This window comes from Scardinius erythrophthalmus, assembly GCF_964197995.2.
Source record: "Scardinius erythrophthalmus genome assembly, chromosome: 4".
Taxonomy (NCBI): Eukaryota; Metazoa; Chordata; class Actinopteri; order Cypriniformes; family Leuciscidae; genus Scardinius; species Scardinius erythrophthalmus.
This window is the reverse complement of record NC_138224.1, coordinates 37,900,425-37,926,622: the sequence shown is the minus strand read 5'-3', so window position 1 is coordinate 37,926,622 and position 26,198 is coordinate 37,900,425. Positions and strand designations below refer to the sequence as shown.

The 26,198-nt window shown below is 40.1% G+C and overlaps 1 long non-coding RNA gene across 4 annotated transcripts; it reads left to right on the top strand.

The window, feature by feature from the left end:
* Positions 1-12,599: 12,599 nt before the first annotated feature.
* Positions 12,600-19,603, top strand: LOC308689669. 4 transcript variants are annotated; one of them, XR_014030034.1, is made up of 7 exons: positions 12,600-12,922; positions 13,015-13,092; positions 13,170-13,841; positions 17,595-18,939; positions 19,031-19,198; positions 19,298-19,327; positions 19,397-19,603. It is a non-coding gene; the product is annotated as an uncharacterized lncRNA (long non-coding RNA). The 4 variants fall into 4 exon arrangements; XR_014030035.1 differs by having other exon boundaries at positions 12,664-12,922; positions 13,015-13,841; positions 19,414-19,603; XR_014030036.1 differs by having other exon boundaries at positions 12,664-12,922; positions 13,015-13,841.
* Positions 19,604-26,198: the final 6,595 nt, after the last annotated feature.

Below are 26,198 nucleotides of genomic sequence, written 5' to 3'. Positions count from 1 at the left end.
TATTCGATCCATTCAAAAAGCTTGGATCGGCGTCGATACCAATCCAGAGTATCGGATCGATGCATCCCTGGCGGGTTGGTGACTGAAGGCGGTGACTGAGTAGTTCTGAAGTCACATTTTTATGGAAGTCACAATGGCTTGTGAAAAGGCACAGCTACTTTATGCAGGCGTTGTGCATTTGTCTGTGGATTGACTGTTGAAACTTATATGGTAGTTACATAGCCCCGAGACCTCTGTTATCATGAAAAAAGCCAGGTAATTTCAGTTTTGACAATATGGGACCTTTAATGTGTCCGTTAAGGTGCTCCAGCATGAGTTGCTCCCATAGGAAGGGTTCTCAAAAATGAACGAGAAGAAAACATACCACTGTATCTGGTCATCTTTTTCTGACTGTTCTGTATACTATCTGTAGTTCTGCAATTGCTGACATTCTATATCTCATCTGTCGGTTATTGAAACCAAATGCAATATTTTTTTTCTTCGGTTTGACAGCAATTGTACCTTTTTGTATAAGGTTTGTTGGAGTTTGGCGCCAGGAAAGCTGTCCACCTGGAGATCAGGGCAGTTTAAAATGGGTTTTGAACTGCCTAACAATGTTGTAGTCACCAATGATGACACATTTTTTCTTTGAGGTTAAGCTACAGTGGAATAATTTTCTCCCCATATTAGGGCGCTCAAGCCAGTATGTGCTACCTGTAGATCCCCAGGAGGAAACTCCTCGTCAAAGGACCATTCTCATCTATTTAGAGGAGAATCAACTACTCTACCTCTTGCCACTAAAGATGGCGAGGTCTGAACCTCAATATGATGCACCCATCTGGATCTAAACAATGTTTGTTGTGGACAGTATGGGTGCCAAAACAGGAGTGGTTGCGCGTACCCCAGATTATGTCACACCAGCATATGTGTGAGGGTTCAATTTCTCGTGTTTCAGTCCTGACGTGTGGTATTGTCAATGACTCAGCTTCTGCTAACTCTGCTGTGATTAAGGCCACAGCCTGTTCTATAGTCTCAGCTCTCATTTTTCCTCTGAAATTCTGGTCGGCACAACTGGATGCCACCTCAAAGGCTTCTGGCCAGTCAACCTGATCTGTTTGGTAGTGTACAGTCATTATATTGTTATGCAAAAGAAGCCTCTTCAGGGTGATACAAGACCCCCCTGCGCAACTCAGTACATTTCAGTTCAGTCTAAAGTCTGTTGTAGAAATTATTACATAAGTGTATTTTTTTCCATCTGTAAGATTATAAGAAGGATCATTTAGTTAATATGTGATAATTATAGGCAATATATAATTTATTTCCAGTTATTCAATCTGAATAAATCCAGATTTAGAAATAAAGAACTATTTATTTGCACAGTCATTCTGATATAAATCGGTGTGTGTGTTTAGGTCTGATCTGAAGCTTTTACTGTAGGCCTATTTAACAGCCTAAATGTCATTTTTGCTTCTGCACGTTTAAAAAAATATACATTCATTACTGATTTACCACTATAAACTTTATGGTGGTTTACCCTGCTGGCACCTATGATGAAGCAAAACATATATAAAAATAATGTCTTTACCACACAACAAATTCAGACATTTCAGTGTAGTAGATGTCAATTAACACATTATCAAAAGTGCAGATTCTCCCACTTTCCCATAACTTAGGACAGTGTTTCCCAAACCTGTCCTGGAGTACCCCCAACAATAGTGATGTCACGTATGACAATGAAGCTTCGATGTGCATATCGCACATGCGACACAATTTCTAGTGAAGCCCCGTATCGGGGTGTGTATTGGTTTACTAGAGTCACGTGATCGACGACAAATGAAGCCTCACTTTCTGTCCAATCATGTGCGCGTTTCGCTTTGGGTGTCAGAAGGCTCGAAGCCCAGATCTTATTTAACGTGTCATTGTTGGCTCAGTCTGGTTGATGTGTTTGTGAGGAGAGAAAATGAATTTATTTAATGAACAAATCAAACACAAACATGTAAGGCTTTTATTTGTACACATAACATTGAAACTATGGAGTGTGTTCGTGTTGTGGTTGCTTCATCTGCCAGAGCTTCTAACACAGGCTTCTGGCTGCTTTATTTTAAATAAGCACCAGATGGCGCTGTTCTCTACACTCTCAAAGCTTTGAATCTTTTCCCAGAACAGTCACGGGAAAGCCTCAGTGATTCACAAGGCTTCATTTCCCCATCCCTACCCAACACTGTACGTTCCCATTCAGTCGGTCAACTCGGTACAACACATGACTATGGGATATCGCGCTCTAGCGCCATCTGCTGAAGACACCTTTATTCACGCCTGAAAGGCTAATGACGCATGACGACGTGGGCGGTGCCACATGCCCACAGCATATAAATGCAGTCATATGCGTCATTCCATTTGTTCTTCAGCTCTCCACCGTGCTGCTAGAACGCCATCACGCCACAATCTTCATAGGAAAAGCCCACAGTGGTGATTCCTATTGAAAGGCACAAACAGAGAAAAGTTTAGCATTGCTAACTAAAAGCTAATAAGTCTCTTTCTCTGGGGAAAAATGGCTAACAAGAATTCTCGCTCATGCCCAATGGCATGTGGGTACCTGTTGTCTGAAAAAGATACACACGAGTACTGCCCGGTGTGTCTGGGGATTGTCCATGCTAAGCTGGCTCTCTCCGACACGGGAACATGTATACACTGCCGACAGCTTCGTCGTTCGACACTCGAGCGACGTATAGCGTTTGTTGAACGAGTACTCGAGAGTACAGCGGACAGACACGGCCCGCTTCTGTCCTCAGGTGCTGCTCCAGATACGACACTAGCCGGTTTTGAGGCAGGTACGTGGGGCGACCGTATGAAAGCCGGGGAGGTTATGAATGATTTTAATAATGTTACCCTGATGGCTTCGTTGGAGTGTCGGGAGGAGGACTCTGTCTCACTGGAAGCGGGCGAAGAATTCTTTGAAGATAATTTTCAGCCGGAGCAGGTCACACTTTCCCCCATCGCCTCGGAGAGGGAGGGGGAAGCCGAGTTTATGGAGGAGCCCTTCTTTGAACTATATCGAAGGGCGGCAGCAAAGCTGTCAGTGGAATGGCCTGCCCCTCCCCCGGTTCAAAAAAGCTCGCGTTTCGGTGGGTTCTATTTGTCTCAGGTTCAAACTGTGGTAAGGACACATCTGCCGATTTACCCAGACTGTATGGCAGAGCTTACAGCTTCATGGTCAAAACCCATGTCTTCTCCTTCCCCGGTGCCGGGAATGAGTAAGTTCACCGACCTCGAAGGAGCACGGGAAGCAGGGTTAATATCAGCTCCGCCAATGGAGCATTCGCTTGCGACTTACTTGGCTCCAATGCAAAATAGCAGTATCGCGGGCATCCCCACTCTCCCGTCGGGACCGTGTAGGTTCTCGTACAGACAGCTTAGCAGGATTTATAGTGATCAAGCCTGCACGGCTAGAGCCTTGAGCACAATGTCCCTGCTACAAACATATCAGGCTATTTGCTTGGGGGAACTAAGCGATGCCATGTCAGAGGGTAGATCGTGTGACGAACTTATGGGGGAGGTGAGATCCACAGCTGATTATATACTGCGTACAACACGTTGCGCGTTGGTATCGTTAGGTCATGCGATGGCCAGTACAGTGGTGGCTCAGCGCCATCTGTGGTTGACTCTGGCGAACCTGCCGGAACGAGATCGGAATGCGTTCCTCGGCGCACCAATGTCTACGACGGGTCTATTTGGAGAGGGTCTTAACGCATTTCAAGCGCGATTAGAAAATTCAAAGAAACAGGCAGAATCTCTCAGGGGTTCAATGCCTAGAAGGTTTAACAGACCAACACAATCGGCTGCTCAGCCAGGGTTTAGGGAGTTGTCTCGACCCCCACCAGCTAAGAGGCCGGCTGCGGCAGCGCCGAGACCCAATGCTTGGGAGGCTAGACCTAGGCGAACTTATCCACAACCTAAACAGCAAGCTCGCAAACGAGGGAGGATCATCGGCCCAGAGGCAGCCGCCGCCTTCTCTCAGTGGAAAAGAAACCTTGCAAAAGAGTGGGTTCAGTTTTGAGTTCAATTTCAATAAAGACGCATGCGCACCAACACCATGGGTTCTTCGCACAGTTCAGTGCGGTTATCGGCTGCAGTTCCTCTCATGCCCCCCCTCCCCCCCCCCGAATTTCAAGTCCTGCCGTTCGGGTTGTCCCTAGCGCCGTGCACATTCACGAAGTGTGCAGAAGCGGCACTGACTCCGCTGCGTCATCAAGGCATGAGAGTATTCGCCTATTTGGACGATCTACTCCTAGCCACAGACACCAGGGAACAAGCAGTATTGCAAACACAGACCCTTGTCTCCCACCTACGAGATCTGGGATTTTTAATAAATCTCAAGAAGAGCTCCCTGGTTCCGTGTCAGCGGATTTCATATCTCGGTTTAGAGATAGATTTGATAAAGAACACAGCTATGCTGTCGCTTCAAAGAGCTGAGAATTTTCGCAGCTGCCTGAGTCGGTTTCGACTGGGAAGGCGAGTGCGGTTTCACATAGTGTTGAGGCTGCTGGGGTTGATGGCCTCAATAATAACATTCGTTCGGCTCGGTCTCCTCTTTATGCGTGCGTTCCAGAGATGGGCGCTGAGCACTGGTCTGAATGTCACATGGCATTTAAACAAGTGACGATAACGCCAGCGTGCGTTTGGGCTCTGGTTCCCTGGGAATCCCCGAGTCTGTTGACAGAGGGAATCCCCCTAGGCAGAGTTACGTCACGTGTAGTAGTGACGACAGATGCATCCCTACATGGGTGGGGAGCCCTATGCCGGGGGAGTTCTGTAAGAGGAGAATGGTCATCAACAATGAAGGAGCATCATATAAATTATTTGGAGTTGCAGGCAGTTCTTCTGGCACTGAAACACTTTGTGCAGCATCTGCACGGCGAACATGTGTTAGTCAGAACGGACAACACAACAGTAATGTCATATATTAACAGACAAGGGGGCACACGCTCTCTTCCACTGCTGCAACTAACACAGACACTCCTAATATGGGCCAGCAAACACTTAGCGTCGCTCAGGGCAGTGCATGTCTCGGGCCACCTGAATGGCGGAGCAGACCTGCCATCCCGGGGAGGACCACAGGTCAGGGAATTGCGTTTGCACCCGAGAATAGTGGCGCAGATTTGGGATCGGTTCGGCAGGGCCGAGGTCGATCTTTTTGCATCCAGGGAAAACACGCACTGCCCGTTGTTTTTCTCGATAATAAACAGCAGCACCCCGCTGGGGGTGGATGCGCTGTCTCATGCATGGCCCAAAACTCTACTGTATGCATTTCCGCCGGTAAAACTGATACAGCCCACTCTGGACAGAGTGCGTCAGGAGGGTCTGTCACTAATTTTAGTGGCCCCGCGCTGGCCAACGAAAACATGGTACGCATGTATCATGACGCTGCTGTCCGGGACACCGTGGTGTCTTCTCCAATGCAGGGACCTGCTGTCCCAGGCAGAAGGACAGGTTCTACACCCCCGGCCGGAACTGTGGCATCTATGGGCTTACCCGCTGAGAGGGTGAATTTAGTGGCAGCAGGGCTCCCAGTTAATGTTGTAGCCATGATACAGAGTGCTAGGGCACCATCAACAAGGGGGCTCTACGCGTCGAAATGGCGCATATTTGAACAATGGTGCGGACAAAAGTCTTTATCGCCATTTCAATGCCCGATCGCGGGAATATTAACTTTTCTGCAGGAATTGTTCGAAGAGGGTCGCTCACATTCCACACTAAAAGTTTACTTAGCGGCCATTTCGGCCTGTCACGAGGGTATTAATGGGGCCGCGCCGAGCGCGCACCTGCTGGCCGTTCGGTTCCTTAAAGGAGCGAAGCGACTGAGACCCGTTACAAAGTCGATGGTACCATCATGGGACCTAACTGTGGTTTTGGAGGCTATGTGTGAACCTCCATTCGAGCCCTTAGAATCATTGAATCTGAGGATGCTGTCTTATAAAACAGCCCATTGCTGGCATCAGCAAAGCGCATTGGGGATCTCCATGCGCTGTCAGTGCATCCCTCATGCATCCAGTTTGCACTGGATGGGTCTAGAGTGGTGTTGCGCCCGAACGCTGCGTATACACCAAAAGTCATGTCAGGGGCACATAGTCGAGCTGCCAGCTCTGTCAAATCTCTCGATTGACTCAGAGGAAGACAGGACAGGAGACTCCACGCGTTATGCCCTGTACAAATTTTACACAGATATATCGAGCAGACGCAGGCAGTGCGTTCGTCCGACCAGCTTTTTGTGTGTTTTACCAACCCAGATCGTGGGAAACCGCTGTCTAAACAGCGTCTTTCACATTGGATCGTGGAGGCGATTTCAATTGCACACAAGAGTAAAGGGTTAGCTCCACCGACAGGGGTGTGGGCGCATTCTACAAGAGGCATGGCAACATCATGGGCGTTGTTTAGAGGGGTGTCAGTAGAAGATATTTGTGCGGCAGCCAGTTGAGCATCACCACACACATTTGTTCGGTTTTACCGACTAGATGTCACTGCTTTGACAGTAGCGCGGTCCGTGCTTACTGTGGGGACTTCAGACCAAGGACCGTCACTCTCTTGAAAAGGGGTCATGTGGCGGTGCTGGCCTCTTACGTTTAGTTCAGCGACCCGGCAGGGCGTGAATATATGTCCCATAGTCATGTGTTGTACCGAGTTGACCGACTGAATGGGAACGTTGAGTTATGGATATAACTACTGTTCCCAGAAGGAGGGAAACGAGGTACAACACCTCTGGGCCCCGCGCAGTCGGAGGCTCGGTGAAGAGCTGGACTAAACAAAGGAAATGACGCATACGACTGCATTTATATGCTGTGGGCATGTGGCACCGGCATGCGTCATTAGCCTTTCAGGCATGAATAAAGGTGTCTTCAGCAGATGGCGCTAGAGCGCGATATCCCATAGTCATGTGTTGTACCTCGTTTCCCTCCTTCTGGGAACAGTAGTTATATCCATAACTCAACGTTTTCTTTGTCTCCCTAATCAAACACACCTGATTCAACTCATCAGCTCATTATCACATGGGTTAATGAGCTGATGAGTTGAATCAGGTGTGTTTGATTAAGGAGACAAAGAAAACATGCAGTGTTGGGGGTACTCCAGGACAGGTTTGGGAACCACTGAATTAGGATGTTCTTGCATGTAAAGGAAAACCACACATATAATTATTAACTCTGTGTAAAGTTAAAGCTTGTGCTGCTATTTTTAACCAATAATCAGAACAAAAAGCAGTTGAAGCATAACGTGCATAATTCAATTATTTATCTGACTCCAATATAATTAACCTGATTCCATTTAAGTTGTTGTTATTCTTGTTTTTAGAACTGATATCTCAGTATAGTAGAGGTCAGTGTACACATTATCAAAAGTGCAGATTCTCCCACTTTCCCTTAACTTAGGGTATTTTTGCATGTGAAGGAAAACCACACATATAATTATTAACTCGGTGTAAGGCTAAAAGCTTGTGCTTGTGCATAACTTAGGATGTTTTTGCATGTGACGGAAAACCACACATATAATTATTAACTCGATGTAAGGCTAAAAGCTCAGACATCCCAACCTGCAATAAGTCATTTCAGGGAGGTGAAATGAGGTGAAATGACTTTTTGTAAAGCTAAAGCTTGTGCTGCTATTTTGAACCAATAATCAGAACAAAAAGCAGTTAAAGCATAATAAAGTTCCAAGCATTGGAACTTTAAACAGGTCTAAGGAGTTTGTTGTTTTCATGTAGCCTTGGCAACTAGCTGGCCTGAATAATATACACATGAAATTAAACTTGTTGAACTCACCTCAACATGTCTTTTACAATCATTTAACCCGCCATGGGCAATGCTGAAGTCACTGTTACAAACTAGAGATGCGCGGTTGGCGGTTATAGCCGCAGACTCCGCGGATAAACCGCGGATCGGGAGGATGACGTGACGAAAAATTATATTTTAATTAAATTCGGGCGGGTGGCGGGCGGTTGAACCAATCAAATGAAAAATATATGTATACATTGTTAAATATTGTTATCTGACTATACCTACATCCCAAAAAAAAAAAAAAAATCGAGCACACTTTGAAATAGTCAAATTTTCATCAGGCAGTAATATGGCCTAGTCGAGTCTATGCAAACTGCTTGTTATTATCAGAGATGGCAACGCCGGCGAAGGAGGTAGGCTACGTGACAAACTCAAAAAAGGAGAATTAAAAACAAAGGAAATAGAAGGTCGTTCATCCATTTTTTTCCCCAAAACGCTATAAATTTTTTGTCATTTGTTTTTCATGTTTGCATTTATGAGGGAAAAAACAATGTTACGTGACAGTTCTCCATTACGGACGCGACCACTCTGAAAGCGGCACTAAAAAGACTTTCAAACTTTCACAGAGACCTCAAACAGAAAGCACAAAGCCTTAATTTAAAGCAAATTTCGAATTTCGTATTGTATCTTAATTTTAATCCATGTTTCATTAACCAATTTCCTGGATTTAATAAATAAAAAGTAGGTAGGCTATCTTGATTGTGTAGGCTATTTTTTCATTATAAGTGTAAAATATTAGGCTGTGTATACCGACATGGATCAATTATTAATATTAGATTTCATCTGTCTTTTGTAGGCACCAACGAAAAAGCCTATAAATGATGTGCCAAAATGTGTTTTCTATTAGGCTACAATGAAAATATTGTACAGTAGCCTATCAGATAAGGTCAGGTTTGCCGAAGTGCGTTTAATTTAGGCAATTTATTTATTTTAATTATTTATTAATTTTTGTCCCTGTGCGCCGATCGGAGACGGAGTTCACTGCTGATATTCTTAGGTAAGAGCTTTCTAGTCTCGCGGCTGTCATCAGCAGCACCTTGCATCGCCCAATCAGTGGATGGCGGGCGGGTGCGGTTTTGAAAATTGGTCAAAAACGTTGGTGTGGATGGATGGCGGACGGATGATGAGTTTTGTGATGCGGTTGTGGATGAAATAATAGCCCATCCGCGCATCTCTATTACAAACTGTACAGCGTGCAAGACTGTCATTATGTTTTACTCTTATAAGACAAGGGTACACTTTCGTGTAGTCTGGCGTAAAATGTATCTTATACTTTCGTTTTTGTGGCAATCTCCCTCTGCCATGGCGCTCCTGTTTCTAGATACACTGAACTGATTAATTCAGTTCGGGAAAAGACCACAAGGCACATAGTATGACATTTTTATCTCTTTCCTCTGGGGGTAGTTCATTAACAGAGCATAGTAAGGGCCATATGCTGTATTTAGATGACTGGAACACTGGCACTCCGTCACAATTGAATGACAGGGAAAATAATGAATCACTAACTGATTTTAGATATTTGTACAACTTCCCATCTGAAATATCTGTTATTCCATCTCTGTTTTGGTCATTGTAAATATATGGAATAGGCTCATTCTCCAAAAGAGCTTTAAGTTGATTCCTCAAAGGTATACAAATAAAAAATGTTTTACCCAACTCTAAACTTTGTCTCACATTTTGGGTTGATGAGCAAATCTGACATTTTAACGAACCGTCCTTTAACACTGAGAGGCCAATGTAAGAGCTGCAAACACCACAATAATGATGGTGTTCTGATTTGTCTACATAATCTTTAAACTCCTTCTCTAGCATGTACTTGCTACTTGGAATGCTTACAGCATCCCCACTACATAACCTTAACAGCTTCAGTAGGTCCTCCATTAAAGCCCCTGTTACATTGTGCTTCATGGAAAATGCGAGGATGTTCAGCCAACTGGCATCTGTGACATGGTCATTTGAGGGACCTGAAGACGCATGGTTCGATTGGTTGGTATTCTGTAACAAATGGGAAATAATCCAAATATGAGTGATCATAAGCAAAGTGTGTACCAAAAGAAATGTTTTACTCTAAATGTTGATATTCTTGTTCAACAATATGGCAAGCTGTTTTGACTTTTATTAATTCCCAGGAAGTTCATCAAGATTAAAGCTAGTGTTCACAACCCACCCCACCATCTACTTGTATGCTCCTTTCACTTTTACAGACAGAATAATAAATTAAATTTTAGCATTGCTGTTGTGCTTAGATTTATATTGTTGTCTTGAGATGGAAGCCATCTCCATAGGCTACAGATGAATATATTATTATGACTAATGACATAAAATTAATAGCCATGCATAATATTTTACTGACATTACTAATGCCAGGCTGCTAATTTATAGAATGCCTGTAAACCTAAAATTGGCGACATATCCTGCTGAGGGATACTAACATAGACGCTATGGCGAGCAGTGAAAGCATTGGTCTCGTTTCTTGGTTTCATGTTGAAGGGGTGTTTGTTGTGAATATTTAGATATGTGACTTCGTTCATACATTCTTTGTTCAGCTCACGGGCAGCATTTAAAAACAACATGACCACCTGTAGTGGGAAATTTACTCGCCTTCAGATAAAAGTCGATATATTTCACATATTTACAATTTTTGGAGGGGACTCACATGTTTAAAAAGTTGTTGTTAAGCGTTAGCTTTTTTCGTTTATGACTGAATTTAATGAATTACATTTTTACTTTTTTTTCATAATCTGTCTGTAAATGGTTTTTATCACCCAGGATACGTCGCCCTTTTGGGGGTATAAATTAATTGGAAATAGAATAATTGTTTGGCAATGCATGTTACAACATTTTAATCAAATTCGTAAAACCTTAAAACTATAACTTAACATAACTTAAACTAAACATTATTTGTAAAATTATGTTAAACAATAAGCATAATGCCTATTTATGAATATATTATAGTGTACCATATTTAATACACACATTTCTAGGGCCAAAACTTTGCTGGAAAAACAAGTTTTACCTTCTTTTCCACCTGTTCCGAGTACGACGAGAAATCATTTTTTCTTCTCCTTGGCAACTGTTAAAGCAATAACATTTTCGTTTCGGCATTTTGCATAATATAAAAGTAGCCTATTTTCTGAACACATATCTACATGTAGGCAAATGAATTAGGTCCATATGACCATAAAATACGCCGATTGGTTGATGTTTGAACTGCTGCCCGGGATCCAATAGAAATCCAGATCACTGACTAATTTAAGCACCCAGAGAGCGGTAAAACGGTCTTGAGGTCAAATATTTTAATCGCATTATTTTCTCACAACTAACGTTAATTAATCAGATTACCGCATTAAATCAACAGCCCTAATTATCTATTGTAAGTTACTGATCTTTTTCACAGATCTGCAGCTAACTTGCATACAGCTGACATTTAGCTGGTGTAACGTTAGCTGTGTCTGGCAAACTGTTAAGCAAAAATGATGCCCATGATGCTACAATCAGACTCACAAGACATAAAAATGTGACCTTCCCATGTGAGATCTGATGAAACAACCTTATATGCCGTAATCTAAATTCACTAAAAGCCAAACTCTTTTAATGCCCAAGGTGTGATGAGAAAGTTTGCAGTGGTCCAATGGGTCAGTGGGGAGGATGCTGGGATGTATAGCGAGGTGAAAACTGAAGCCATACGTAAATATGATGACACCAAGATGGATGACGATGGATACCCGCAAACTGACTATTCAGCTGCTGTGGAATGGCAGAAAGGGAAAAAGCCAAAACATGGCTGGCCAGTGTACGCTGCCTCTATCAAGTTTGTGAGCAGTAAGTAGACCTATCTAATGCATTTTGTTTTTACAGTGTCAGGTTCAATAAATAATGTGAAGCTGTTATGATGTGTGAAGTTATGACAGTTGTGTAAATATCGATATAAAAAATATATCGGCAAATATATTATAACATACATATATAGGCAAATTATAACACGTTTACACAAAATTTGTTTATATATATTCAATGTAAATTTTGATAATCATAATTCATAAATCACAATTACAATTCCAAGGGAATAATCTGCAATTATGATTTTTGTCATAATTGTGCAGCCCTAAGGTGAAGAAACCTGTTTATTATTTATTCATTTGATTTTGCAACTGTTCACTGAAATAGCCGGTTTCAATAAAACTACTTGTGACGTCATATTTGGCTTTGACTTTGACTGAACATTTGGTCTCACTTTGCAGAAAAAATATCGGGATATATATCATATATCGATATTCAGCCTAAATATATCGGGATATGACTTTAGGTCCATATCGCCCAGCCCTATATGCACAAAAATTAAGTGCACTAAATATTGTTTTCTTTACTGTAAAGTGCCTTAATCTGATCTATCCTCCAACTTTGACATTTTTTTTCAGGCGATTTCATACTAATTCTAAAATTAAGGAATTTCTACGGTTGGAGTCTGATGAAATTAACAACCCACTGCCTAAAAACAGGCACTCAGTCCCGCCGTCAAGATATACGGATTCAGATGAAACTGATGTTGAGCATACACCGGTAAGACTGTTTGTATTCTACTGTCACTGAATGAATTTCATGCACATAATCACACACCATTTACTTAAGTACCAATTTACATAATAATACATTTAAAATATTTGCAGACTTAAAAAACAAAGAGATCTGGCATTAAATCTAGACTAAGTCCTATTGTTATTTAGAACATTAAACCAGCAGTGACAAAAAGCCTATGCAAGTGTGGCATAATGAGCTGAAAGCCCATTTGTCCGCATTCTAAGTTATGTGACGTCATTAATCTGCGCGTGTATTTAGGCTCCTTGCGCGTCTTCTGTGAACGCTCGCCTGTTTGTTTCATGCTGCACGCTGCTGTGACCGCTCCCAGCATGTTATTTGGGAACCCTCGCCTATTTGCTGCATGCTGTACGCCGCTGTGACTGCTACTAGCGCGCCTTTTGTGGACTCTCGTCTGGTTGCTTCTCGCTGCACGCGGCTGTGACCGTTTCAGGCGGACAACAATTTCCCGATTCGTTTCATTATAAACGTGGTTCTGGCTTCATTTGGATGGCTGTTGTGCAGGCGTCTGTGGACTTCAGGTGCGGGTATGACAGGTTTTAATTTATTGTTGATGCCTTGTTAAAGTGTAGCAACTGGTTAGAAGGCAACTCTCCTGCATTTGTTTTGTTAGTTCGTGACTTGGTGTGAATGACGACTGTATTAAACTATTGAGGGGATGTCCTTTTGGGTGCCTGGCTTCGCGGCTACGGTAGGTCATCATCTGATTTCTCCTTTTAAAATTTATGTGTATATATAGATTGCCTTAACCATTTGTGTGAATTTCAGGAGAGCTACAGTTTGTGCAGTGTCATCGCTGTTTTGTCATAGGCCATTTTGAGACTGCTGTGATACGATGTTTTGATCCTGCTGTGCTTTGTTACATCTTCATATTTTCTGCTCACACACAGTTCCTTAGTGGATATTTTGCCCATATTAAGATCTCAAATTATTGATTTTTTTTGTCTTTGTTTTGATATTTTACTTTGCAGAAGAAGTAATTTAGGGTTTTCATAAGTGTGGGTTTTCTTTTTGTATAATTTTTCATGTCTTAAATTGTCTTTTTTTTGGTAAAGATAATATTTGTGAATTTATTTATTTTGTGTATTGCTTATTCATTTAAAATGTTGATTTGTGTGTAAAACAAATGTATTTGTTTTTTTGTTGATTTTGGTAAAAAGACTGTTGAATTTGTTTATTTTCATTTTCTTTATTTGATTTGACCTATTAAGGTTGAATGCCAAGGTCTGTTGGTGGATGCGTCTTTGCCATCCACCTGTTAGCTTGTATAACCTTTTTTTCCTAAAATACTTTCTTCTTTGTGTGGTGTGGAGTGTTCTTTTTCAGGAACTGCGGCCTTTTTGGCTTAGGAAATTGATCGTTTCCCTCCTATCCTTGGTGGTGGTGTCTACAACGTGTGCCGTGACTGATCATTTCACTGGGGCTCTTTGTGCTGTGAGAGTGAGTGTGTAGTGTATGAGGGGAACATGCATATCTTTTGCAAGGCCGCAGCTTCCTTTTTGTGAACATTGTATTTGACTGTTTGAGGCTTGTCTTATGGGTTTTTTTATTATAAATTATAATAAACTTTTTGTAACTTTGTATAAATACCTGTGTCTCCATGCTTTTGTCTTTAGTGGGGAACCTGTGCGCGGATAATATTCTCTGGGCGAAATTCCCAGGGTGGCGTAGTCTAAACTAGAACATATAACATATATAGTGTCCTTTTGTCCTCGTATTGCCACACAAGGGAAGTCAAGTCACTTTCATTGATATAGCGCTTTTAACAATATGAATTGTTTTAAAGCAGCTTTACATTGATAATATGAAATGAAAGTAACAGAGATTGTTTTGGCTTTACAGTAGCTCTAGAATAAAGTTATTGTCCAGCTAAAGTTAGTTTTGATTGACTGATTCACTTACATGCGAAGATCATTAGTTATTAATGACAATGTTCTAACAGAAAACCCCTAAAGGATTAGTTCACCTCAAAATGAATTTTAAATGAAGCCATTATCCGTGCCTTTCCGAATAAGGTATTGTGCTTCAGGCACACCCCTAGTGTAAATCTTTAGAACAGGTAGTCAAATTCTCTTTAGTACTGTGTTGTTGGCAGTTTAGCCATAATTATTGCCTTATTCTAGGCCAATAAACCTAAATATCACTCAATTAGTGCAATAATTAATGTGGATATAACTTTCACTTTAGAACAGGCGGTCAAATTGTCTTTCTGACAATTTGACTAAACATTAATTCCTTTTTTAGTAAACAGTGTTTTACTGAATAAATTGTGTCTGTCTTTAAATTAATTCAATTACAGTATAAATAAACTATAGAGAGCCCTTAATTGAACATTACTACAATATTAAAGTTTATCAAAACAGGCAAAATAATTGGCCTAAATTCAGTTGTTATTTACTTTTTAAATATGGGCCTAATATCAACAGCCAAATAACACACTGTATGCAAACATGTGAACTGCACTTAAGTTTTTGCATTAACCCTCTGGGGACCAAGCTGTTTTTGGGGCCCTTGAGATGTTCTGACATGCTCTGACATTTGTGCTTTTTTCAGTTATTTATAAACATGTTAATGGCAAAGGTGTAAATTCACTCTATATAGCACAAACAGGCCTACCATAATATGCGAGCAACATGTATGTAGATGTTTGTATTTTTAAGAGAATAATGTTTATGCGTGGTTATTTAAAAAAATAAATGAAAGTTGCTGAAATAAGACCACAAAACTCATACAAAATATGTGCCCACAAGACTTTTGACTAATGGATGTTTTCTCTTCGAGTTCTAGCTTCAAAATTATGTGAAAATAGTCTTGCTTTATCGTTCAAAAAAAAAATACATTGATTTAAATGGTGTAAAACAGGTTTTGCTTGGAAAGCCAATATGCGAGGGGGAGGAGTAGTTTACACCTTAGATTACCCAGTCCCACCCACTCTGCATAATGACTCTGCATAATTAGCCATTCATTCAGGTGTGACACTGACTGAGCCACAATGCAAGGACAAAATAGCCTATATATTTAGAAGAAGACTTATATTGACCATTTAAGATTTTGCTTACATCTATCTTGTAAATATGTTTTGCTATTTTATTAAAAAGGTTACAATTACAACAATAATTACAATTTCAGCAATATTTCTGCAAAAAAGTACTCTTTCTTTGTAAAAATAAAATAAAAAAAGATTATAGGCCTACATTTTATCATATGTATTCATTAGTTTGAATATAGCCAACATTGGAACATCTTAGTCTATGACTTTATTTTTGACAAAATAGTATTTTATATGAGCAGAAAAGCTTATTTGATGTGACAGTATATTCTACAGTAAAAACTGTACCCAAATCTAGTCAACAAAATATTGTCTTTCATACTTCGCCTGACTGTAACGTTGTTTTTATGAAATATTAGGGCATAGCCTATAAATGTTAATTTGCAGTTTAATACGTTGCTTATACAAATACATTTTATTTCAACATATTTCAGTCGATTTTTACTCATCTCAGTAGGCTCTAGCAAAGCAGTTTATTCACACACAGACGCGCGATTCATATTTAGGCTAAACAGTCTTTACAAATATGTACCCTTCATTCATCTCACAGAAACGCGATTCATATTTAGGCTAAACAGTCTTTACAAATATGTACCCTTCATTCATCTCACAGAAACGCGATTCATATTATAGAAACGCGATTCATCTTTTTGTTTACATAGGCCTACACTAACGTTATTCCATAACGTTATTCCACATTAACACTTGAGAAAGGATAACTTAGCCTACCTCACTCCTCAGCGGGATCTGCTCCTCATATCAGCACGGAAAATTTTCTCCATAAGATAGGCTATATTATGCCTCTTTGTTTACAGTTGATGTGGGCGTTTCACAGACTGAAATGGTTCTCAGAATTTGCGTTTGAATAGCACGCGCTCTCCGGGGCGTGGTCAAATTACTGTGAATCATCTCGTAATGAGCTCGACTGGAGTCGCTCTCTTTTTATACAGATTACAGAAGCTGATAATATTTGTTTTTTATATAAATTACTTCATTTAAAAGCTGCGATCTCAAGCTTTATGCCCGTGGGTCTGTTTCCCTGTTTGACTGAATTTTCGCGGAGTTATAGATCATTTTCGAACGCGTTTCAAATGGGAGTTTACTGACAGAGAGAAGGCAGAAATAGCATCATGTTAGTTTTTCTTTATTTGTCAAAAAGCAAAACACTTTATTTTTATTGTGAGTATACAGAAAAAAAATAGAAACTGAACAGGATCGATTGATGTATTACACGAAAATGAAAGATCAAAATTAACAGAGCATTTTGTGTTTATTTTTCATTGCTAAAAAAAAAAACGAGCATGGTCCCCAGAGGGTTAACTTCTGAATCTAATTATAAAATTATATTTTTACTCCAATTCGTTGTTGAAATATAATCATTTATACACAGTGGCTGTAATTTTCATGACAGATTTATTTAAACATACATTAAATAATCAAGACATCACTAACAGCTTAACTAAAATATAATGAATATATAGGCTAATATAGTGCATAATATTAAGTGAAAGAGTGACTTACCTGCTGTAAACATTGAATGACTTTACCTGAGGTAAATGCTATGTGACATAGCCTATAGTTTACCAGCTGTTTTATTGATGTCTTTCCGCCATTGAAACGCGAAATGAGCGATTAGAAGAGATATGATACGTTTCAGTAAGAGAAATGTTGCCCAACTGGTTGTGGATAAGTACCAAGACACCACCTTGACGGAGACTCAGAGGCAGCTAAAAGAAATGGAGGAAGAAAACAAAAAAAATTGAAATGACAACGAACAATTGAGAAAAATGCTCATTCAAGGCATGTATTACAGTTACTCCCTGTTGTGGTGAATCAGCTATCAAACTATTTGGTGGTTTAGATTTGAACTTAACTTGGTTTATTTTTTAGTGTCTTTGCACTTAAGACTTTAAATTATTGTTGAACTGCCATTCTGTTTCAATATTATTATTTAACTTGGTATGTAAAGTTGAGACAAAAACAATAACAATTGGTAATAGTTCATAATTCATTATTATCAAGTATATGACAAGAAACCTGAAACATTCAACCTCTGTAACATGTATGAGCATATGTACACATAGGAGTTAGTTGAGTAGGTAAATCAGTAGCTATTTCTTTATCATATCTTTTTTTTTTGCTAGAGCTATCAAATATGATAAATGACGTGAAAATGGCCCTGAAGTCTCAGCGTTCGCCAACGTCGTCATCAGTCAGCTCTGACTTTGAAGGTGGACAACGTTTGCCACAGAGTAATACAGAGCCTTCCCCACCGAAAGTAGTGTCTACAGAACAGGTAGTGTACAAGTTTATTCTGGGCAATGAAGACTGCACTTTTCAATAAACCATTTGGTAATCAGTATCTATATAAAACTATTGCAGCCCTTGGAAACACTGCATAATAAATTGTTTTCGTACTCTTCATAAAAACAGGTGGAAATTTCTCCTGAGGGGTATTGCACAAAAGTCGAATTAAGAAAGCCAGGATAACAGAACAGTCGCGGCTTGACCTAGTTTAATCAGTGCATCCTGGCTTAATCCGTTGCACGTTTGCTGAGCCAGGATGAGAACTCGCAGATATGTCAAGCCAGGTGTACATAGTTTGGATAAATGCACGGTCACGGCATTCTTAAAAAGATCACGAAATCGATCACAGAATCACCGATGCAAAAATGGACAAAACCCGTGCGGCATACTGTTCGCCTAATGAGAAACAGCTTCTTATGGAAACGTATGAAGAAGTGAAACAAATAATATGAAAAAAAGGCAATACAGCTGCTGTAATAAAACAAAGAGAGAATGCCTGGCAAACAATAGTGGACCGATTGAATGCGTAAGTAGTCCAAATAACCAGTGCTCCACTGAAACCCTCATAATTACAATTCAAGGAGTTACTTGTCATTTTCAAAGATAATTGTATACTCTGCCTTAAATGTGACCAGTGGACATGCATTTAACATGAGGAATAATTGCAAACACTTACCCACTATGTGCATCTATTTGATCTATTTAGTTTCTTTTTTGTCTATAATCGGTTTAATCTTTTTATTCTTATCTATTTGTATGTAGGTTTTGTTTCTAATTGATTTGATGTAATCTATAATCAGATAATTTGCTCTATTTTTATCCATCTAATCTATTTTATCATTTGTATCTATCTATTCCTCTTAAAGAACAAACATGTCTGACCAAAAAAGGACTTGGCAGCAAGTCAAGATTAAATACAAGAATATTTTGCAGGCTGGTAAGTGACTTGTTTGCGGAGAACATAGGTGACATGTTTGCTGACATTTTATTGTCTGTGCTGATTTTAGCAATAAAAAAAAAGTCATATATCTGGTACGGGGGGTGGCCCTCCAACCCAAGACTTCACCACAGCAGAGGAGCTGGCCCTGGACTTAAATAAAGGGAAGCCAGTGATTGAAGGGATCCAGGGAGGGACAGCCACTGACTCTAGCCCAGCAAGGGATACTGGCCTCTTCATACAAGGTACATTATTGCCATACTACTGCACATGGAAACTATTGAAATCCATATATATTTTGTTATGTGGACTGTGTGACTTTGCCTTACCTTGCAGTGGCTGGTAACACCCTTACACTTTTGGAGCCACCAGACTATGATGAGTACTCTTTATTAAATCATAGGCTTTGCATGTCCTGTCAAAAATATCAATACAAGTATTGAATATGGCAGAGGGAAGCCACATCTACAGCAGTCCGTGTCGCTGGACTCCAGAAGGCTCGAGGTATCATGTCAATTTTGTGGAAATAGACACATTTTTTTAAGTTCATAATAGATAAGAAGTCAGGGAAGTGGTACTAATAGAAAATATCATTTGTTACAGGATCCTGACATTGGGCAGCCTGGTAACATAGTGAGTATTGCCTAAAGTAAATTTACATTATGCAAAAATTCTGCTATGCTAACTAAAAGGTGTTCACAGAATTCACAAACTGTCAGATATCTCTACACAACGCATCTTAAGAGACAGATCGAGCTGACAGAAGTCAAGATTGATGTGAACAAAAGAAAGCTGCAGGACATGGACCTTGAGATGCAAATTAAACGCAAGACACTGAGGAAACTAGACCTGGAAATCCAGAAACTCATCATAATTTTTTCTCTCCAAAGCTCCAAGCTGACAAGTGATAACAGCAAAATAATAAAGAAAAATATTCCAAAACCATTGTGGCCTTGTAACTTTTTTTTATGAATGTCAAGTACACTTTATAGTTATTGATCCAGTGAAGTGGAACTAGAATTTGGGAAGATAACCACAGTGTGTGCTACCGATGCCAAATAAAATGCATGTACACATGAAAAAGTTATATAAGCCTACATTATCCTTTATTAAGGGATGGGCTAAATCAAAACTAAATTAACTGAAATAATTTGCAATGTATTGTTCTCTAACAAGTCTACCATTTCTGTTATCTGGGAATATGGCAGCATTGTCCCAATCAACATCCAAAGCAACTCTGGGAGCCCTTTCTTTTCTTAGGCTGGCAATATTGTGCAGCACTGTGCAGGCAACAGTCACGTCACATGCTCTGTCTGGGGAGACCCTCAGGTGGTGCAGGCACTGAAATAGTTCTGTTCTCTCTTGAGAGCATGACCACGTCGGCACGTTGTTCGTCTTGCCTTTCTCATTAAGGTTTCAGCGTGCTGTCGAGCTGCCGGCTGACAGCGCGGGTTGTGTTAAGCGATATGTGTGCCGTGTGCCGTCGAATTGACGCCCACATTCACTGTCTCGCATGTCTGGCAGCTTTTAGATGGGATTGCTTGTCATTCTCATGATGGACCTAGCATTTCATTCAGGGCTCCAAGGGATGATTAGATGTCGATCGCTGCATCAGAGAGAGGGCTGTTATGCTTTGGAAGTTAAAGGGATGGTTCAGAGTAAAATCAACCTAGGGTCCTTTGTCACCATGACCTCGAGCAAAACACCCCCCAGAAGCCTTTTTTCCCTTGGTCAAACATTATTGAAGTTAGAGCTAATTTAGAGATATCAGCCGAATGGCTTAGTTGCAGGTGCTAACGGATCCAAGAATGTATCCTGTAAATTACCCCACTAATAATGCCCAGAATGGTACCAAACTTATACAGTAGTACAAATAGGTTCTGTACTCATAAAATGAGGCATTAGAAAGTTTGTAAGTACATCAGGAGTTTATTTAAATAACACTTGCCTGATGGCTCATTGTACCGCTAACCCGGACATCGATGTCACTTCCATTATTTGGGAAAAGCCCGTAAAAGTCCTGGCAGAAAGCGATGCATAGGGATGTAGTATAACGTGCATTTTTTATTATTTTTTCCTAAGTGTTGACAACTTGGTGTTAACTAATAATTGTTGCAAACTTGTACTACCAACAAAATTGTTGGCATTCCTGGAACAGGGCATCGTTACACTACATCCTTATGCATCGCTTTCTGTCAGGACTTTTACGTGCTTTTCCCAAATAACGGAAGTAGTTTTCCCGAGGTTACCGTAGTCAGCCAGATCTGGGCCGTATCTAGATCAGATGTTGGACCTACACTTAGACAAGGGATGGGTATCGTTAAGGTTTTAACGTTATTACTACTCTTACCGATACTGCTCACCGATCCGGTACTGTAACGGTATTCTTATCGGTTCTTTTTGTTTAATATAAATATATATAAAAAAATAAATAAAAAAAAGTTTAATATAAAACAAAAATAAACAATAGATAAACAAAAGATAAACAATTAAACAAAGATACACATTAAATAGGCCTACACAGTGCTTTAATTTCAGGAAGGTCTACTAACATTACTGTTCAGGTATGGTCTAAAAATAAATCTAATAAAGTAATCAAATGTAAAATAACACTGCATAGTTTATCATCAGGGTTGGGGAGTAACGGAATACATGTAACGGCGTTATGTAATCAGGATACAAAAATCTAGTAACTGTAATCCGTTACAGTTACGTCAAAAAAAGTAGTAATCAGATTATAGTTACATTTTGAAAAAAGGGGGAATACTTTCAGGATTACAATGGTTTCATTTAAAACTAAATAAATAAGTATTTTGGCATAATACCACTATATTAAGCGCTGCTTGATTATACAGTAGTTCCTGGTTTTGTTGCCAGTAATGACTCACGTGTGCCACGCGCTGCAACAGCTTTCTACAATCTCCTCAGACGCAGATTGAATCACTGCTGCTAGTAGAAACGATGCTGCCTGCTGGTAAAATCGCTTTTAATTCATGGAAATTCCGCTGCTATTTTGTAGAAATTAGGAGAGTCGCTTTTTTAGTACCCAAAATGTCCTTTCTTAATCTTTTCTCACATAACGGGAAGTTCGCTGTCTAGGTAACGTCGTAGGGGAACTCCCACTGCCAACGCCCCAAGTTCAGTCAGGCAAATTAAGAAAGATCACGGCTTTAGTCAACATGTAGGCCTATTTTAAAATAAACTAATATGTAGATTGTGTAAAAATTTTAAATGTTGTGTTTTTATTTTTTAGTTAAAAATTAGTTAAAAAAAAACCAAAATAATCTGTAATACCATACATTAGTAATCTAGATGTCTGTATAGCCCTTTACATAAATATATATTCAGGCCTGTGTGTATATTTTGCAAATATTGTGCACTGGACCAAATTCTTAATAAATAAAAGTTAATTTATTTATTTTTTTATAATATTTCTTCTTGCTTGACTTTATTTATATACGTGACCTTGAAGTAATCCAAAAGTAATCAGTTACATTACTTTCATATTATAGTACTTGGATTACGTTACTGAATACTTTTTTTATGAAGTAATTTGTAACTGTAACGGAATACATTTTTAAAGTAACCCTCCCAAGCCTGTTTATCATAGATAGATTAATGCTTATTCAAGCTGAAGTTATTCATTCTAGAGCTGTAAGTGATTTTCTCTTTGCCTTTCGTTGTTTGATTCACAGTAATGGCGCAATCGTCAGCATATTTATTAGACTGCTTCCCCTTTAAGACCAAGTGCAGATCTAATAGGCTACTGATGCAACATATTTTCTCCCAACTATTTCCATAACTACTTCCATTTAAGAGAGAAACTGTGTTTAAGTGAATCTCCAAGCCGGTCATTTTGACATTTTTGTGTACATTTGATCGTTTAGTCGAACTGCTCCAAGACAAGAAGGTTGAGATCCAAATGCAGTTTATTAGAGTAATCCAGAATCGTAAACAAACACAGACAAATGGTCAAATACAGGAAGGCAGTACAAATCCAAGAGACATGCAAACATCCAAGAACTAAGAGACAATGAAACCAGGTAGAATACTCAGAAATGCAGCGTAATAACATACAAAACTTTTTAGTGAGTGATAGGATGAACCAGGCGTATATGGGGTGAGCTAAACAAGATAATGAGACACAGGTGAATGTGATAATGAGTGTTGATGAGTCCAGACAGAAAATTATGGGAGATGTAGTTTGTGGGGGAATGGCAATAGTCTGATGTGGAGTGCCCTCTGGTGGCTCTGAAGGGCACTCCAGCTGGTGACTGTTACAGCGCACATGAAACCCAAAGTATAATTTGCTTGTCTCATTCCGGTGTGTTTCGGACTCTTGCGCAGATTTTTGTGCTTTTAGTAGCTCTTTTTATTATTAAACGCCTCCCGCAATTTAGCAACAGTAGCTAGACTGCATTTTACAACAATTAGCGATCGTGCTGATTCTGTCGTGAAGTTTGAGTTTTAGGGAGAAATGACAGCTGCTGCGAAGGGAAGGAAGTTGCGCTAGACAGAATGCGGCTATAGTTTTTAATGGTTTTACCTCAGTGTATTCTTTTTATAATCTTTGGAAGCCGAAATCTAAAATAAAATCAGACTAAGATCACAGATCAGAAGTGTAACCAGGCTACGTTTGAATGTTTAGTTCTGTCCTCCGTCGTTAAGCAGGGCTGTCGTGTTGTGTGCGCTGTGGCACTGCGTGAGAGAGATCTCTCCCTCTCTCTTGGACTGTGAATAGCAAAAATGAATCACAGACAAATGGTTTAATATTATTATACATATACTGTGGGTACGGAAAGTATTCAGACCCCCTTAAATTTTTCACTCTTTGTTATATTGCAGCCATTTGCTAAAATCATTTAAGTTCTTTTTTTTTCCTCATTATTGTACACACAGCACCCCATATTGACAGAAAAACACAGAATTGTTGACATTTTTGCACATTTATTAAAAAAGAAAAACTGAAATATCACATGGTCCTAAGTATTCAGACCCTTTGCTCAGTATTTAGTAGAAGCACCCTTTTGATCTAATAAAGCCATGAGTCTTTTTGGGAAAGATGCAACAAGTTTTTCACACCTGGATTTGGGTATCCTCTGCCATTCCTCCTTGCAGATCCTCTCCAGTTCTGTCAGGTTGGATGGTAAACGTTGGTGGACAGCCATTTTCAGGTCTCTCCAGAGATGCTCAATTGGATTTAAGTCAGGGCTCTGGCTGGGCCATTCAAGAACAGTCACGGAGTTGTTGTGAAGCCACTCCTTCGTTATTTTAGCTGTGTGCTTAGGGTCATTGTCTTGTTGGAAGGTGAACCTTCGGCCCAGTCTGAGGTCCAGAGCACTCTGGAGAAGGTTTTCGTCCAGGATATCCCTGTACTTGGCCGCATTCATCTTTCCCTCGATTGAAACCAGTCGTCCTGTCCCTGCAGCTGAAAAACACCCCCACAGCATGATGCTGCCACCACCATGCTTCACTGTTGAGACTGTATTGGACAGGTGATGAGCAGTGCCTGGTTTTCTCCACACATACCGCTTAGAATTAAGGCCAAAAAGTTCTATCTTGGTCTCATCAGACCAGAGAATCTTATTTATCACCATCTTGGAGTCCTTCAGGTGTGCTTTCATGTGTCTTGCACTGAGGAGAGGCTTCCGTCGGGCCACTCTGCCTAAAGCCCCGACTGGTGGATGGCTGCAGTGATGGTTGACTTACTACAACTTTCTCCCATCTCCCGACTGCATCTCTGGAGCTCAGCCACACTGATCTTTGGGTTCTTCTTTACCTCTCTCACCAAGGCTCTTCTCCCCCGATAGCTCAGTTTGGCCGGACGGCCAGCTCTAGGAAGGGTTCTGGTTGTCCCAAACATCTTCCATTTAAGGATTATGGAGGCCACTGCTCTTAGGAACCTTAAGTGCAGCAGAAATTTTTTTGTAACCTTGGCCAGATCTGTGCCTTGCCACAATTCAGTCTCTGAGCTCTTCAGGCAGTTCCTTTGACCTCATGATTCTCATTTGCTCTGACATGCACTGTGAGCTGTAAGGTCTTATATAGACAGGTGTGTGGCTTTCCTTATCAAGTCCAATCAGCAGGGTTGCCAACTCTCACGCATCTGGCGTGACACTCACGCTTTCAGCATCAATCTCACACTCTCACGCACGCAAGAAATGTCACGCCAAAATCCACGTTTCTCCCCTCTCAGTCTGTTAATTTTCTGTTGATGACTATACTAGACCACAGCGTATTACAGTTTTTTACGATTGTTTACACACTAAAATAAAAATTTCCACACAATTTGCAAAATTCTACTCCAAGGAGCAAAACACCTCCACAGATTTGCACAACATTACACACAATGTCTGCTTCACCCTTTTTGCAAAACATTACACACAGTGATTTGTAAAACTCTACACACATTTTCACACCTTAGACACAGTTAAGGATTGTGAGGTTACTTCCTTGTCATTACAAAGCCCCGGATTGCCAATGACAACACTAATGAACGAATTGGATAAACACAACCACCAGGTGTGGAAGCACACATGTGCTAATTTGAAAACGCAGCACTCAGGTGTGTTATAAAAGGCAGCAGGTGAGTTCACCTGTCTTCAACAAAAATGGAAGGAGCTAGAAGAAAAAGAAGAAGAGTGAGAATGAGAGGGGGAGCTCAAAGAGGAGATGAAGGAGGTAGAGGAAGAGGAGAAGGAGGTTGAGGAAGAGGCCCAGGAAGAGGAAGAGGAGAAGGAGATAGAGGAAGAGGCCTAGGTAGAGGAAGAGGTAGGGAAGGACTTATGCCATTGAAGACATAGCCTGTGATGTGTATGAAATCTTATGGCCTGATCCAGCCAGACAGAGAGATGATGAATAGTTACAGTATTCTTGTTGCTTTTACAGTAGTTTTTCTTCAGAGTCAAAGTGTATGTACTTCATGCAGTAATTTTTATTTGTCTACAGATTTTATTTGTTTCATTGATTTCATTGTTGGTTGGTTACTGTAACTGATTATGGTAAGAAATACTGTAAGTATTGAAATAAATACTTGAAATATTCAGTCTGCAGAATCAGTGTTGTGCAGTGCTTTGTAAGTTTATAGTAGGCTTATTTGTGTACATTCTCCCTATATCTCAAACTAATCATGAAGAATGTTGTGGGTATGTCACTATTTTTTTTTTTTTTTTTTTTTTTTGTCATCTAAATGATCCCTTACATAACAATGTCTGGCCAAAAATCTAGCACATGCTATTTCCTAAAATTAGTTTTTTTACAAATGTGTTTTATATTTATCACAGCTGTGTGTAACTGGCTGCAATAGTGTCTGATCATTGAGGACTGTGTTGGTTAAATGAAAACTAATAGCATTTTCACAAATATGTGTATATGTTTTGACTGAAGTGTGTATGTTTTGACTGAAGTGTGTCATTTTGCAAACAATCTAGGAATTATGCAAACTGAGTGTGGTGTTTGGATAATTGTGATTCTGTTTTGAAAAAAAGAACCCGGTTTTCAAAAT